Here is a 7169-nt window from a genome sequence, read left to right on the forward strand (position 1 = left end):
CTGTTTTCGGCTGCCACATTTTCAAATTGCCACCGTCCGAACGGACAATATCTCTACATGACGATTATTAGGTTGTGATTTGCATTTATTTACCTTGAGCTGAGCTTGTTAAGCGTTGGAGTCATGAATTGATTGATCCGTGCACTAATTGATAGCTGGAGAGCTCAAAACTAGAATGCGCCATTCAACCACCAAGCACTAATTTATTTCATGTTTGCATAATGTTATCAATTCTGACCAGAACTTTGTGAAGAGTAAACTGTATTGAGGTTCTGGAGCAGTATGGAGCAAAGCTGATTTTCCGGGCCATCGCTTTGACTGATTATTGTCGTTAATTTCTAGCTTTGCGCAAACCTCAATACCACTGAGGTATAGATGTGGCCTCCCAGATAACCAATCTTTTTATATGATTGCGACTACTAAGCTGATCTGAGCAAGTCAATCATACTGGGAAATATTTCGCTGGAATCATTTAATACCCAGAAACGTAAATTTTATTAAAATATGACTTCCTATCTTCATATTTATTAAAGTACAGTACAAAAACTGCGCTGAATGCAAATATAGGCCTATATGCATATATGAATGAATGAATGCAAATATAGGCATATATGCATATATGAATGACTGAATACAAATATAGGGCTGAGTTCCTCTATTCAATTAAAATAGCTTGTCCTTTATTTACATATACTATAGTACTCTTATTATTAGTTTGGAGAAAAATGCGATCAGAAATATTATTCTGTTTTAATTGCGAATATTGAACGACACTGAATCCGAAAATAATGTTGAGCTCCTCTGATCGTATAAGTGGATTGGTTAAAATAGTTATGTTTTCCTTCTCTTTTCTATGAAAATCTAATTGAATTCATTCCAATTAAATGCTTATATTTCTACTGTATTGATTGATCTGTCGAGCTAAATTGAATCGGAAAAAATATTAAAAGCGGAAAAAATATTTAAAAGACTTCTGGAACGCAACATCCATTTTATTCAGAAATCAAAATCAAACTTTAAAAAATCGCATTAAGGTGTTTTCCCTCTCCAAAGACTGCCAACTGATATTGTTTCATCCATGAATTTTGATTTATTTTGTCAGGTTGAAATCATTTCTAAACGAGGATGATTAGAATGATTAATTACTGCTGCATCATCCAACACCTCTCTCCTTCTACATCATTACTTCTCTGACTTTGCGAGAGTTTCCACTTCTATTATTCCCGCTCAATCTTCCTGCACCCAATCTCAGATTTTATCGACCTTTTCTTGTTAAATCAGCTTCGTTTACCGCGTGAATAGGGATTTTCAGGTGGATTCTTGCATTTTCAGCAATTGTACGCTATTCAATCTCCTTGTGAGCAGATAAAAAAGGTGTGAGCCGATTGGGTTCTTCTGTTTCGTGCCTTTTTTTCAGTTTCTCATGGACTGAGAGAGCCTCGCATCCTATGTATCCTTCAATCTCATACCTCTATCTCGTCCTCCATTTTTTCTATCTCTGTTTCCCCTATTTCTATTCCTAACACTTCCTTTCTCGTCATTTCCAAGTTCAAAAGTCTGCGCAGGTAGCCACGAGTTCTGACTACTATTCCAATTTGAAAATGGCTGCTGTTTCTCTCTAAAAATCAGCAAGGTTGATAATATAGCTCCATACCATTCTGGGTGATTCTATATTATTATAGCTTCATACCATTTTTTGAGGAGTCCGATATCACAAGACATCAAACAACACCACTGCAGAAATCAATCTGGAAATCATTCTAATATTCTATTGAAGTAAGTTCCCAAATACTTGAATCCATTCATAATGGAAGATAATATTATAGACTTATGAAGTGTTACGTGTATTTTATTTGAAATCATTTGAACAGTGAGCATTGACTTCATAATTCCAAAGTAAGGGCAAAGGCTACAAATGTTCGATCTCGTTTAATAAGTATCTTTTTCTACAACTGCGCGTAAAGAAAGAATTTACATACTCAATTCTCCTCGTAAAACAGCTTATTTCTGAGGAGAATCTACTTTTTCGCTCGCTAACCATCTGCGCATTTTCTTTACGCTCGCAAATCATTCGCGCATGCGCAGAAGAGTTTCTTTACGCTCGCTAATCAGCTGATGATAAGCAGCTCACCAAAAGACACTCTCGGTCAGATCTTAACCTAAAAAGTCGGTAATTAATTGTACCGATTCTACAGTCATGATGGATATCAGTGTAGAAGAATTATTATAAACTCCGCCAGATATAAGTGATTTAACAGGTTTGTGCAGTTGTAGAAAAAAGTTGTATGAAATTCGCGCGTAATGCTTCTTTATCGCTCTTGCAAAATTATCGCGCTCCACTTCGCGTCGCGTGATAACTGTTTTGCGCGAGTGATAAAGTCGCGCATTACGCTCTTAATACATAAATAGCTATTTTAAGTAGCAAATGTTTGATCTCAGTTAATGAGTACCTTTTTAAGTAGCAAATTTTGATTTCGGATTATAAGTATCTTTAAGTAATTTCAAGATACTCAAGGATCATGAAAGCGTTTCTGATCAAAAAGTTGTTATATCACATACTCACAATGGAGAGAGAATTTAGAAATAATGAGGGTTCCCTGTAGCTCAATTTTAGAACAATTATTTCTCTCTAATAATATTATCAAGAACTGATTGAAGAGTTATGACTTATATCACGCTTGAAATATAACAATCTGTATCTGTAACTGAATATCTGAAACCAATGGAGACAAGGTAAGTACATGCAATTAGTAGTACTAGTGCAGATAAAACCCATCAAACTTAGGGTTTTCTATGGTACTAGCTAGCTGGTCTGGCAGTTCCGTGGGTGAGACGTTTGAAATGATTCTGTTAGCTAGCTAGATGAGGAAGTAATTTGTATTGGAATTATTATTTCCCTTAGCTGAGGGATAAATCGTATTTCAAGCTCACTGAAGCGTACAGGGAGAGTTTTCAACTGACCATTGCATGAATTCAATAGTACATGTTGTGCGTACAATTATTCAAAGTCGAAATTGGACCAGTCGAATGTGGTCATGTCCAGAAAAAAACCCTATTCGCAGAGGATGGGGAGCGGATATATCGAAGGCAGAACCAGTGAATTAAACGGAATTGTTAATGAGAGAAGTTCAGTGCTGGCATAGACGGGTTTATCTCTAGGCTTTTGCGATGGACGAGCAGTTGTATTCGTTTGAAAGGCCGACCGGTTCTAGTCAAATCTACGATTTTATTCTCTCAGTACGAGAATGGCCGAAGCAGTAGGCTGAATAGTTTCTGAGTCAGGTGCTCTGCAGTTGATCGATTTGTGTGTTTTGGACGAGGTGGTTTTGCGTCTCTTGCAACTGGTCACCGAAATACTTCTGTAATTCTGTAGATCGGAAATTCAGCCCAGCACGAACATAAGCTGAAGTACAGTCATCGATCTTATACTTGAAAAGAATCTTTTTAAAGTAATAAAAGGTTATCCATCAATGTACCCATGAACATAATAATTATTCTTTAAATGTATAAATTCAGGGCTACTCTTTTCTACTTATAAAATAGAATTATAGTAGACTACCCTTTGAGATTAAGAAAATAATACAAATATTAATAAATGAATGCAATTTATAACCAACCTGGCGATGGTTTGAACACTGAAACTAGTTGTTATAATTTTTATTAATTTATTAATATTTGTATTATTTTATTAATCTCAAAGGGTAGTCTACTATAATTCTATTTTATGAACAATGAGCCTGATTTGATTCACTACTACCACTTACAGTTACACTAGTTTCCTGATTATTACTACCCATATTATGACAAAGTTCACTATTCACTACGATGGTATTATTAGTAATAGGTCTACTAAAATATTATTTCAGATCAAACGGTAAGTTCAAAATAGCTTGAGTGGGACTTATAGAATTTCTACATCATTAATGAGTTATTGATGATCACACATGACCAGCCCATCTCAGCCTCATACTTTCACAACAGATAAAAAACTGGTCTCCTCGGACAATTTTTCTAGTTCCTCGTTTATCCTCATCCTCCATATTTCATTTTCCTTGATTGCTCCAAAAATTCTTCTTAAAATCCTTCTTTTCCATCTCTGAAGCAGATCTTCTTCTCTTGTAGTCAATGTCCATGCATGGACATTGTGGCAAAGTGATGTACTTGCATATTTATCTATATTACTTGCCTTCAGAATTCCATTCAAATTTTCAGTTTCTTTAGATAAGATACTATCAATTTTTATCTAATGCTTTCTTACTGGATTCATTATCATAAAAAATTCTATGAATCTTATGATTAGGGCTACTAACTAGTACTCTGTATTTACCTCTTGAAGTATCGACATCACAATCTCACGTATCTGATGGTACTCCTAAGGATTCAAGTTAGAATAATAGAATCTCTAATAATAAAATCTTTAGTAATAAAATAAGGATTGAATTTTCCACTAGGTAATTATTTAAAATTGGAATTTTCTTTTACCTCATTTTTCACATCCCAATAGTTGATTATTTTAGTCTCAGATGGGAAAGAGCATTTAGGAGAAGCCGTTAGATTGTACAAAATTTGATTTCACAAAAAAAATTATACAATTAAATTATCAAATTAACCAGTTTCCTCCCTCTCTTCAAAGCAAACAACGTCTTTTCCAAGGCCTAAAAAAGCCAAATTGACAGATAATATTGTAACATGAATTAGTCATAGGAGAAAAAAGAATGATAAAAATGGGAATTTTACTAACAAAAAAATATAGGTCTATATGTAATTAAGAGTAGTGCAAACTGTAGTACTGTAAAAGAGAGGCGCAGTTTTTGTAATGTTATTTTTTTGTAAGGGAGGCGTAATTTTTTTATTGAAGAGTGGCATATTTGTAACATTACTTAGTTTTTTTTCTCAACAGAGTTTTATTTGGTTAATTTATTGATGACAATTTCATGTTATGATCTGAGGTAATAATAAGTTGTAATTTGCATTTGGTGAGGAAGGGATTATTCAAAAAGAATCAATAAAATGTAATGAACTATAGATTTTAATGGTTAGTTCAATGGTTAAACAAGACAAAAATAAGAAACAATAAATAATAACAGTTCCAGAATTACACAGTTTAGTAATCGAATTTCAATATAAATACATTTTTTTTATCCATTTTATGTAGGGGCCCCAAAATAATAATCCACATAACCTTTAATTTTCACGAAGTAATGTGGCACAAATAACAATTTGTAGTTGATGATGATGGGTGTTTCCTGTTTATTTTTTGATTTCTTCATAATATCCTACTGACGTGATATCGAGTTAGTTCTAGTAATTCCCATAATTTGCGTAGTCAGAGTAGTTCAAGAAGTTAGGGTGGTTATATTAGTTCCAGAAGTTTGAGTAGATTGAAAAACTTGATTGACCACTGTATAAGCGGATTTGAAAGAGAAAAACATTTTTGTAAAACTTTACAAGAGAAGAAAAAGAAAACTGGAGAGAACATGTAGTGTTTGTAAGAAGAATTACTTGAAAGAGAAATTTACATATTGAAAACTAACAAGAATTGGAAAAAAGAATTAACCCCAAACGGGTATATAAAACTTTGAACAGAAGATTAACTGACTAAATCTTCTTCAAATAATGAGAAATCAAGAAGTTATTAAAGATGACAGACAAGAGAATGAGTGTGGATAGTCTCTACGAAACTTGAAGTAAGAATGAATCAAAAATTGGAAGGACCACTTGTCCACTGCTCCAATATGAAATACATGTAGTGTTTCGACAAATGATAGCTCAACAAAGAGAGAAAAATCAGACAAGCTGTGTAACTGATGGAGACAAAAAATCAAGAGAGAGAGTTAAAACTCGATGAATAAAATAGTTCAGAATACTAGATTAGTGGTCTCTTTGTCGTACAATAAACAAATGAGACAGATAAAGTTGTTTCTCGAATCACAAAATTTTCCACTACTTACATAATAATAATAACTGTTGAAACTGGTATAAAATATGTTACATACTCCCCCCTCTTTAGTGAGTAGAACGTTACTCTTATGAATCAGGAAGGAACTCAAAGAAACAAAAAAATGAGAATGTATGAACTTTCATTTGGATTATTCCTTGAATGCAATTAAAAAAGGAACATACCTGTCAAATTCCATGAAAATCTATTACCACGTTTCACCGTAAATGCGCAACATATAAATATTTAAAAATTTAAACATCAAGAGAAATACAGTACCAAACTGTCAACTTGAATCTTAGACCTCACTTCGCTCGGTCAATAAAAAGGGTGCTTTAAGATTTTTATATTGTTTTATTAATTTAAAAAGTAGCCCATGTGAATGAACTGTTTTCCAATCATATAAATTTGTCGTTTTTCTATTTTTCAAAGTAGACTGATAACAAATCTAATGTTATGGTTGACAGCTGCATGTCTGTCAAAAAAGATGTCCAATGCTCAAACCCTTGGAGTTACATGTTTTGGAGTCAGGTGAGTATGACCGCTACCACCTGAATTTACAAAACCATAGTTCTGGGTTGTGCCATTATCAGTAGTCGATGAAATTATCCAATCAGAGAACTGCAAATCTAAAGTTCCAATTCAGCTGATTCCCAATCAGCTTTCTGATTCCATAAATTCATTGACTATTGATGACATCACAATCTAGCTCTATGATATTGGGCCTGTTCTGTGTACATGGAATGTGGTAAATTTATTGTCCTATTCATAATTTACCAAGTAAAAAGTTCCACGTTCCATAGGAGGAATTTTGACAGATTCTGTTCCAGAAACCTGTTCCAGTTCCAAAATCCTGCCCCAAAGTCGAAGTGTGGTAAATTGTGCGACCTGGTACAGTTCCAACTATCTGAGCTTTCATTGGTCGATTATTGTAGTCTGCTTGCTTCTCTGCGCATGCGCTGATAGTTTGTTCACAATAGCATAGCATAGAATACAGTCATAACCAACAATATGATGTTTGATAACCATTCATCAAATTAATTTTTCTTGATAGAAAATTTGAGAGTAATGGAATAAAATAAATTCACATTTTTCTAGACGGTAGGTTTGTGGAACAGCCTTTCTTCATTCATACAGCTAGTAAACGACACATTCAAGTGTAAATCAACTTTATATGTGCGCGCCAAAAGCTTGAACCAACGATTCGAAATGGCATTCCATGGGAACATTT

The sequence above is a fragment of the Nilaparvata lugens genome, chromosome 2 (genome assembly GCF_014356525.2).
Source record: "Nilaparvata lugens isolate BPH chromosome 2, ASM1435652v1, whole genome shotgun sequence".
In the NCBI taxonomy this organism is placed as follows: domain Eukaryota; kingdom Metazoa; phylum Arthropoda; class Insecta; order Hemiptera; family Delphacidae; genus Nilaparvata; species Nilaparvata lugens.